This window comes from Alligator sinensis, unplaced genomic scaffold (assembly GCF_000455745.1).
Source record: "Alligator sinensis unplaced genomic scaffold, ASM45574v1 scaffold319_1, whole genome shotgun sequence".
NCBI lineage: Eukaryota > Metazoa > Chordata > Crocodylia > Alligatoridae > Alligator > Alligator sinensis.
The window spans coordinates 852015-858368 of record NW_005842375.1 but is presented as its reverse complement, the minus strand read 5'-3'; the positions used below and the strand labels follow the sequence as shown (position 1 = coordinate 858368).

The window sequence follows — 6354 nt, the reverse complement described above, 5'->3', positions numbered from 1 at the left end:
GTAAATTTTCAATTTTGGGACTGAAACCTTTCACCAAATTCAACCCAGTTTGCTGGTAGTTCTACTTGCCCAGGCACTGCCCTTTTTGATAAATAAACCATTTATCCAATAAATTTCCCACAAGTACAGCTGAGTGAAGTTTCAAGTGATTGACTATTCATCCTATTTACAGCTTTAATTGAGAAAGATATTAACAAATATTTTAGAGGCAAGGCTTTTTGTGAGTGATATGTTTTATTAGACCTGGTTCGGATAAAGTTAGACAAGCTTTCACAAGCATTAGCATGGTTGGGGTAAAATTAGACAAGCATTCACAAGCAAGGCATTCTTCATTCAGAGACCTGCCGAACAATGCTTTGCCTTTGAAAGCTTGTCTAACTTCATCCCAACGGTGCAACTGATCCAATAAAAGATATCACCCACAAAAATCCTTACCTCTCACGTAATCCCTGGAGCATCACAGCTACAATATCATTCCAACATTACCACAAATATTTTAGGTACCCATTACATTAGGGCCTTCTTTAACATAAAAAGTATCACCAAAATCTCAAACTTAAAATATTGTCACAGTAGGCACAAACAGCTGGGCAGGTTGAGTGAGTATCACCTCTGGCTTACCTTCAGGCCATTCACTGCATGTTGGTGGCTAATGAAGCGCTCATATAATGGCCCATCTTCCGCGAGTGTCCCCTATACAGCAAGTGGGTAGTGACAGTCTCACCGCAGTGTCAGCTAAAGCGACAGATGGGAAGGGGTGGGTGGTGACACAAATGAGGGCTAGCTGCCTCCAAAGGGTGGTAGAAGTCTGCAAATCACAAGGCGTGTATGCAGGAACTCGAACCATCAGAAGTGGTGATTAGACCCTGCAAAACATTTGTTTTTTGGGGCAGATGTTTATTTACCCACTGATGGCAGCAGTGCCATAGCTACTTTGCTTTCCAAGGGATGGAAATAATAAATGCAGCTGCTAAATGTTCACTGGGAAAACGGGGCAGTATATTAAACACTTGAGTGCGGGCACAGTTAAAAACAAACCTGAGGGCTTGGTGAGGGGCAGGGGGATCTATACATCCCAAGGGAATTTCCAGTACTGCAAATCTGGCAATATAACATGGACATGAACTGCTTTGTGACCCCAAGGCACTTAGGCATATGCCCAACTTTAAGCATTTACATCTCTATTCATCAAAGCAGTTAAGCATGTGTTCAATGATAACTGTCTGTTTAAAGTTTCATTGACTCCAATGGGACATAAGTGCCTTGATGAATTGAGGCTTTAAACCCGGATTTGACTTGCTCCATGCAGACACGCGTTATAAAGAGGACACATTTTCTGGTGGTTCTTTCTAATGCACAATGATGCTTAGATATTAATTCTTTGGAACAGGAGCCAGCTGTTTGTTTTGTTTGTACAGTGCATAGCACAACTGTAGATGCTACAGCTACAATACAACTCTATAAGCAGAAGAACAAGAAATGGATCTCTGTGTTTTCCTGACATGGGCACTCAATATAGCCCTGGAAATAAGTAACCTGGGTGTTTGGTGTTAATTCAAGTACAGACCCCAGTAGGTAAGAACTGTGTGAGGCCCGAGTGATATGGAAGCTAGTGCTGTTGTGCAGATACAAAGAGCAGGAGAGGAAAAATCCAGCAATGAAGGGGAAAGGTCTCCATCCAAGCAGGGGTGTAGGTTGTAGCCATGTTGGTCTAAGGACATAGGCAGACAAGGTTCCTTGGGTGAATCTGATATCTTTTTATTAGACCAACCCAAATAGTTGGAGAATAGTTATTAAGCAAGCTTTCGGGTTCAAAAACCCTTCATCAGGCTAAGGAAGTTTCAGCAGTTGGTGTGTGCTCTTCCTGGATGGAATGAAAAGTAAAGAAGCCAGGGGCTGGGCTGGGGAGTCAGTTGTCAGGCAGATTATAATGTGTCATAAATCCAGTGTCTATATTTAGTCCATGATTTTTAGTATCCAGGAGGTTGATGAAGTGGAGTTCATAGGCTCGTCTCTGGGAAGTGTTGTGCAAGTTTCCTTTGAGGATCAGGACTGAGATGTTGGAGAGAGAGAGAGTGGTTTTCTTGTGAGAAATGTTGCCAACACATCTTCACCACCCCCACTATTACTACACCCCACAACAGAGCCATCAGCATTCCTGGATCTTACAGCTGCACCTCCAGAAATGTAATACATCTCATCCAATGCACCAAATGCCCTGATGGAAAATACGTAGGAGAGACCAAACAACAACTGCGCACCAGAATGAACGCACACCGGAAATCTACCAAAGACAGAAATACCCAATTACCTGTGGGGGCACATTTCTCACAAGAAAACCACCCTCTCTCTCTCCAACATCTCAGTCCTGATCCTCAAAGGAAACTTGCACAACACTTCCCAGAGACGAGCCTATGAACTACACTTCATCAACCTCCTGGATACTAAAAATCATGGACTAAATATAGACATTGGATTTATGACACATTATAATCTGCCTGACAACTGACTCCCCAGCCCAGCCCCTGGCTTCTTTACTTTTCATTCCATCCAGGAAGAGCACACACCCACTGCTGAAACTTCCTTAGCCTGATGAAGGGTTTTTGAACCCGAAAGCTTGCTTAATAACTATTCTCCAACTATTTGGGTTGGTCTAATAAAAAGATATCAGATTCACCCAAGGAACCTTGTCTGCCTCCATCCAAGCAGAACTTTCACAAGCCACAAGAAAGCAAGTCTACTGATCGATCCATTGGCAAAAAATCCTGCTTTGGGCTGTCATGGATAACTAGCCTGTTAGCAGCACAGCTCCACCTGAATCTGACTCTAGAAATCAATCAGCACTCTGAATTTAAATTGTAAAGGTGTTAAAGTCTAGGTTTTGCCATTACCTCACAGAGTCAACTTACAGCAGGTTTGAAGGTGAAGTCCAGTCCACCAGGCTCAGATCCAGTACCTCATGCTTGTACAGGTTTCTATGTGATGTGCCAGCTACTGCAGATCAGAAACAGAATCAATCAATTCAGCTCTAGGAAGGAAAGTAGAAAAGGGAAAGGCTTGCAACTGGATAGTTTGAAAAGGACATGCTTAACTCAGCTTTGACTGGCAGGTAGTTCCTTCTGCTTAGAAAAAGGGGGGAAAAATCCTTAGATCTACAAATATACCTCCAAGTTTTTCCATATTTTTTGTATTTCATATATTCAAATGGAATATATTCATATAATTGGAAATAATCTCACATCCTCCTGCAAAATTTGCAGCGTGAAGATCACAGTGTAGCAAAGTGGACTATAAACAACATTTAAACTGAGCTCATTGACCTCAAAGCCAAAAAAGAGGCAAACTGTGCAAGCAGCAAAAACTTCACTTGAATTTTAAAATTCTTTCACTGGTAATATCTAGTCTCAATCTTGAGAGGACTTAAGGTTTCAATGAAGCTGCAGGGCCTAAAATCATGTCATTCATGAACTTATGTGTTTGTAACTGCTCTGGGCCTAAGACGCTCTTAGGATCATAGGAAAGTACAACTGGAAGGGACCCCATGAGGTTGGTCATCTAGTCCAGCCCCCTGTTCAAGGCAGGATCATCCCAGACTAAACCATTCCACTCAAGTGTCTGTCCAACTTACTCTGGAACATTTTTTTGAAACACCGTACACCAACATGAGCAGCAGGGTACTGGTGAATGGGTTCCTGACCACTCTGACAGCGGTGGAGTTGGGCATCCAGCAGGGATGATCACTCTCCCTGATCCTGTACATCTATGTGATGGAACCACTGGCCCAACATCTCAGGTGAGACCCTGAAATCTATGGAGTGGAGATTTCTGGGGCAGCGAGGCACAGAAAAGTGTCCTAGCCTATATGAAGGACCTCAGCATCCTACGCAGGGATAAGTGGTCAGTGGAAAGAGTACTGCAACATGCCTAGGTGTACAGAGCAGTAGCAGGGACTAAGCTCAACGTGGGCAAGAGCACCTGCCTAGCACTAGGCAAGCTCAGGGAACTGTCTACCCTGGGGGTCTTCATCCCCAGCGAGGCAGTAAAAATCCTTGGAGTGGAATCCAACCCAGAGCTAACAGGCCAGAAAGCATGGAAGAAGACTGAGGCCAAGACCAACAGAGACCAGGACTATGGAACACGTGCCACCTGTCTTTGCAGGGGCACACGGCACTCATAAGGACAGGGTTGTTATTGGTGCTTCTGTATACCACATTGGTCTTCTCTCCCCCAACCAAGGCAAACTGTCCATAAAATCCAGAAGGCCATATGCATCTTCTTCTGAGGCTCCAAATGGGAGAAGGTTGTGAGGGCCATGCTGTACAAGACTAAACAGACCAGGGGCCAAGGAATGCCAGACATTCTGCTGTTCCTCTGGGCCAAGTAAATGAGCCGGATCTGCAAACTGGCAGCTGAGGCAGACTCCGAAACAGCCCACTTCATGAGGTTTTTAGCAGGGCACCTGCTGCAATGCTGGAGGGTTGACACACCACCCAACATGAGCCCATGGGCCTTGGAGCTGGAGCTGCTCAAACGCCAGGGAGGTATGGCAGAGAGAAATCATATTCCTCCTTATGGTGACAGGGGTCAAGACCCTGACCAGAGAGGCAGCACTGTTCAGCCATATGACCAAGCAGTAAGGACCCCAACAGCCCACTTTGACCTGCTCATGTACAGACACATGACCCTCCTAGTCAGGGACCACATCAGAATGGGAGTGAGCTTCAGCTATACTACAAGAAGACAGCAGAAGACAACAAGGAAAAAATGGCAGAGGACATATGGAGGAGAAGAGACTGGCACAGGCTGTTCAAGAATGAGGCTGCCAGAGAGCATGGAGATGACAATGAGTGAGAGGACTGAGGGGGAAACAGGGAAGTTTGAAGGGGGGGCAGAGGTGCTGAGGTGTTTTTTCTGCGTGATTATGACATGTAAGAGTGGCGACAGGCATGCAGACACACAGATAAACAGTTGCGATATTGCCATGTGATGATGATGGTTTAACTGTATATTTGTGTTATGGACTGTCAAGTAGACTGGATCAGTCACGCAACAGAACTGTAAAGGTATAGGTGTTAGGGATGAAAGGTTAAATGATTAATTGTTTAACCAATAAGTGCACTGATAACTAGTTGGCTTATCTGTTATAAGTATCTGTCCTGTTATAAAACTTGCAGCAATTACAAAAAAGGTAACGTATCAATTCTGAATGAACTAAATCTATGGATGCTATATGCAAATAACTATAGCTAAATTTAATTTGAAGGTCAGTGTTTTCAATTTTGTTTCTCACTTTCATGTACTCAGGGAAAGCAGGGTGGACAGTAAAGACCAGGGGAAGGGGCTGCAGAGGGAAGAAGCTAGGAGAAAGCAGAGGGCAAGAGGACTACTTAATCCCCTCAGATTCATTTTCCCTGCTGTAGCAACAGGAGGTAGGCAAATTAAAGGCAAACCTCCAAAAATTAGATTTTATACCTGGAACATTTTTTTAAAATTATAATCTTTCCATATATAAAATCTAATTATTGGGGCATCGTCTTATATTCAAGTAATATGGTAATAGATAAGCAAATTTGCTTAAATTATTATTTTTAATTTGCCTTTATCTCTTTAAATTGAAACCTTATAATACTATAAGAAAGAAATAATTTCCACTTCTTTAGCATCATCTGTGTATCTCAATATATTTTATATGTGTCAATTAATTAGCCTTACAATATCCCTGGGTGGTTGGTGAATATTATCATCAGAACTGGATAGAAAATGGGGTATTTTTTTGTGGAAGTTTTAAATTTTCATAAAAACATAGAAAAATATGTTGTTTTCAGCTTGATTGTGAAAATCAAAATGTTTCAAGATACCAGCAGTAGTGCAAATGAGAGCGACTGACACAGCAGATTTTGAGGTTTCAAAAAAATGGTTACTGCCTTTAGCCCAACTCTGGCCACAGAAACTGCTTGTCACACCTCTGGATACCAGAGACTTCCCCTAAGCATTTTATTTTCTGTCAAAAATATATCAAGAGAAGGTTCCCTGTCCCCCAGCCCTAATCATCATCCCATTTGACAAACGGAGAAACTGAGACATGGAGAGATTAGGGTCTCCATGTTAAACAGCACCAGCATGGAGGAGTCCACATGCACTTCTGTGCACACAGGGGCTGAGCAAAGAAAAATAAAGGGTACAGATCATCAGCTAGTAAAAACCCAGGCCATTTTCTGCCAACTCCATAGCAGTTGTACTTATTTATGCTGGCTGAAGATATGGTCCCAGAAACACACTGAAGTCAGTGGTTTGTGAACACAGGTGAGAAGCTGGAATTCACCCCATCCATGTGTGAGAATCTGGAATTCCTGC

The 6354-nt window shown here is 43.1% G+C and overlaps 1 long non-coding RNA gene across 1 annotated transcript in view; it reads right to left on the bottom strand.

The window, feature by feature from the left end:
• Window positions 1-754: 754 nt before the first annotated feature.
• Window positions 755-6354, bottom strand: part of LOC102386102 — an 84289-nt gene continuing 78689 nt past the window's right edge. The window contains exons 2-3 of the long non-coding RNA XR_001358501.2: window positions 2910-2994; window positions 755-866 (exon numbers count right to left, since the gene is read on the bottom strand). This is a non-coding gene — a long non-coding RNA (uncharacterized LOC102386102). The remainder of the gene's footprint in view (window positions 867-2909; window positions 2995-6354) is intronic.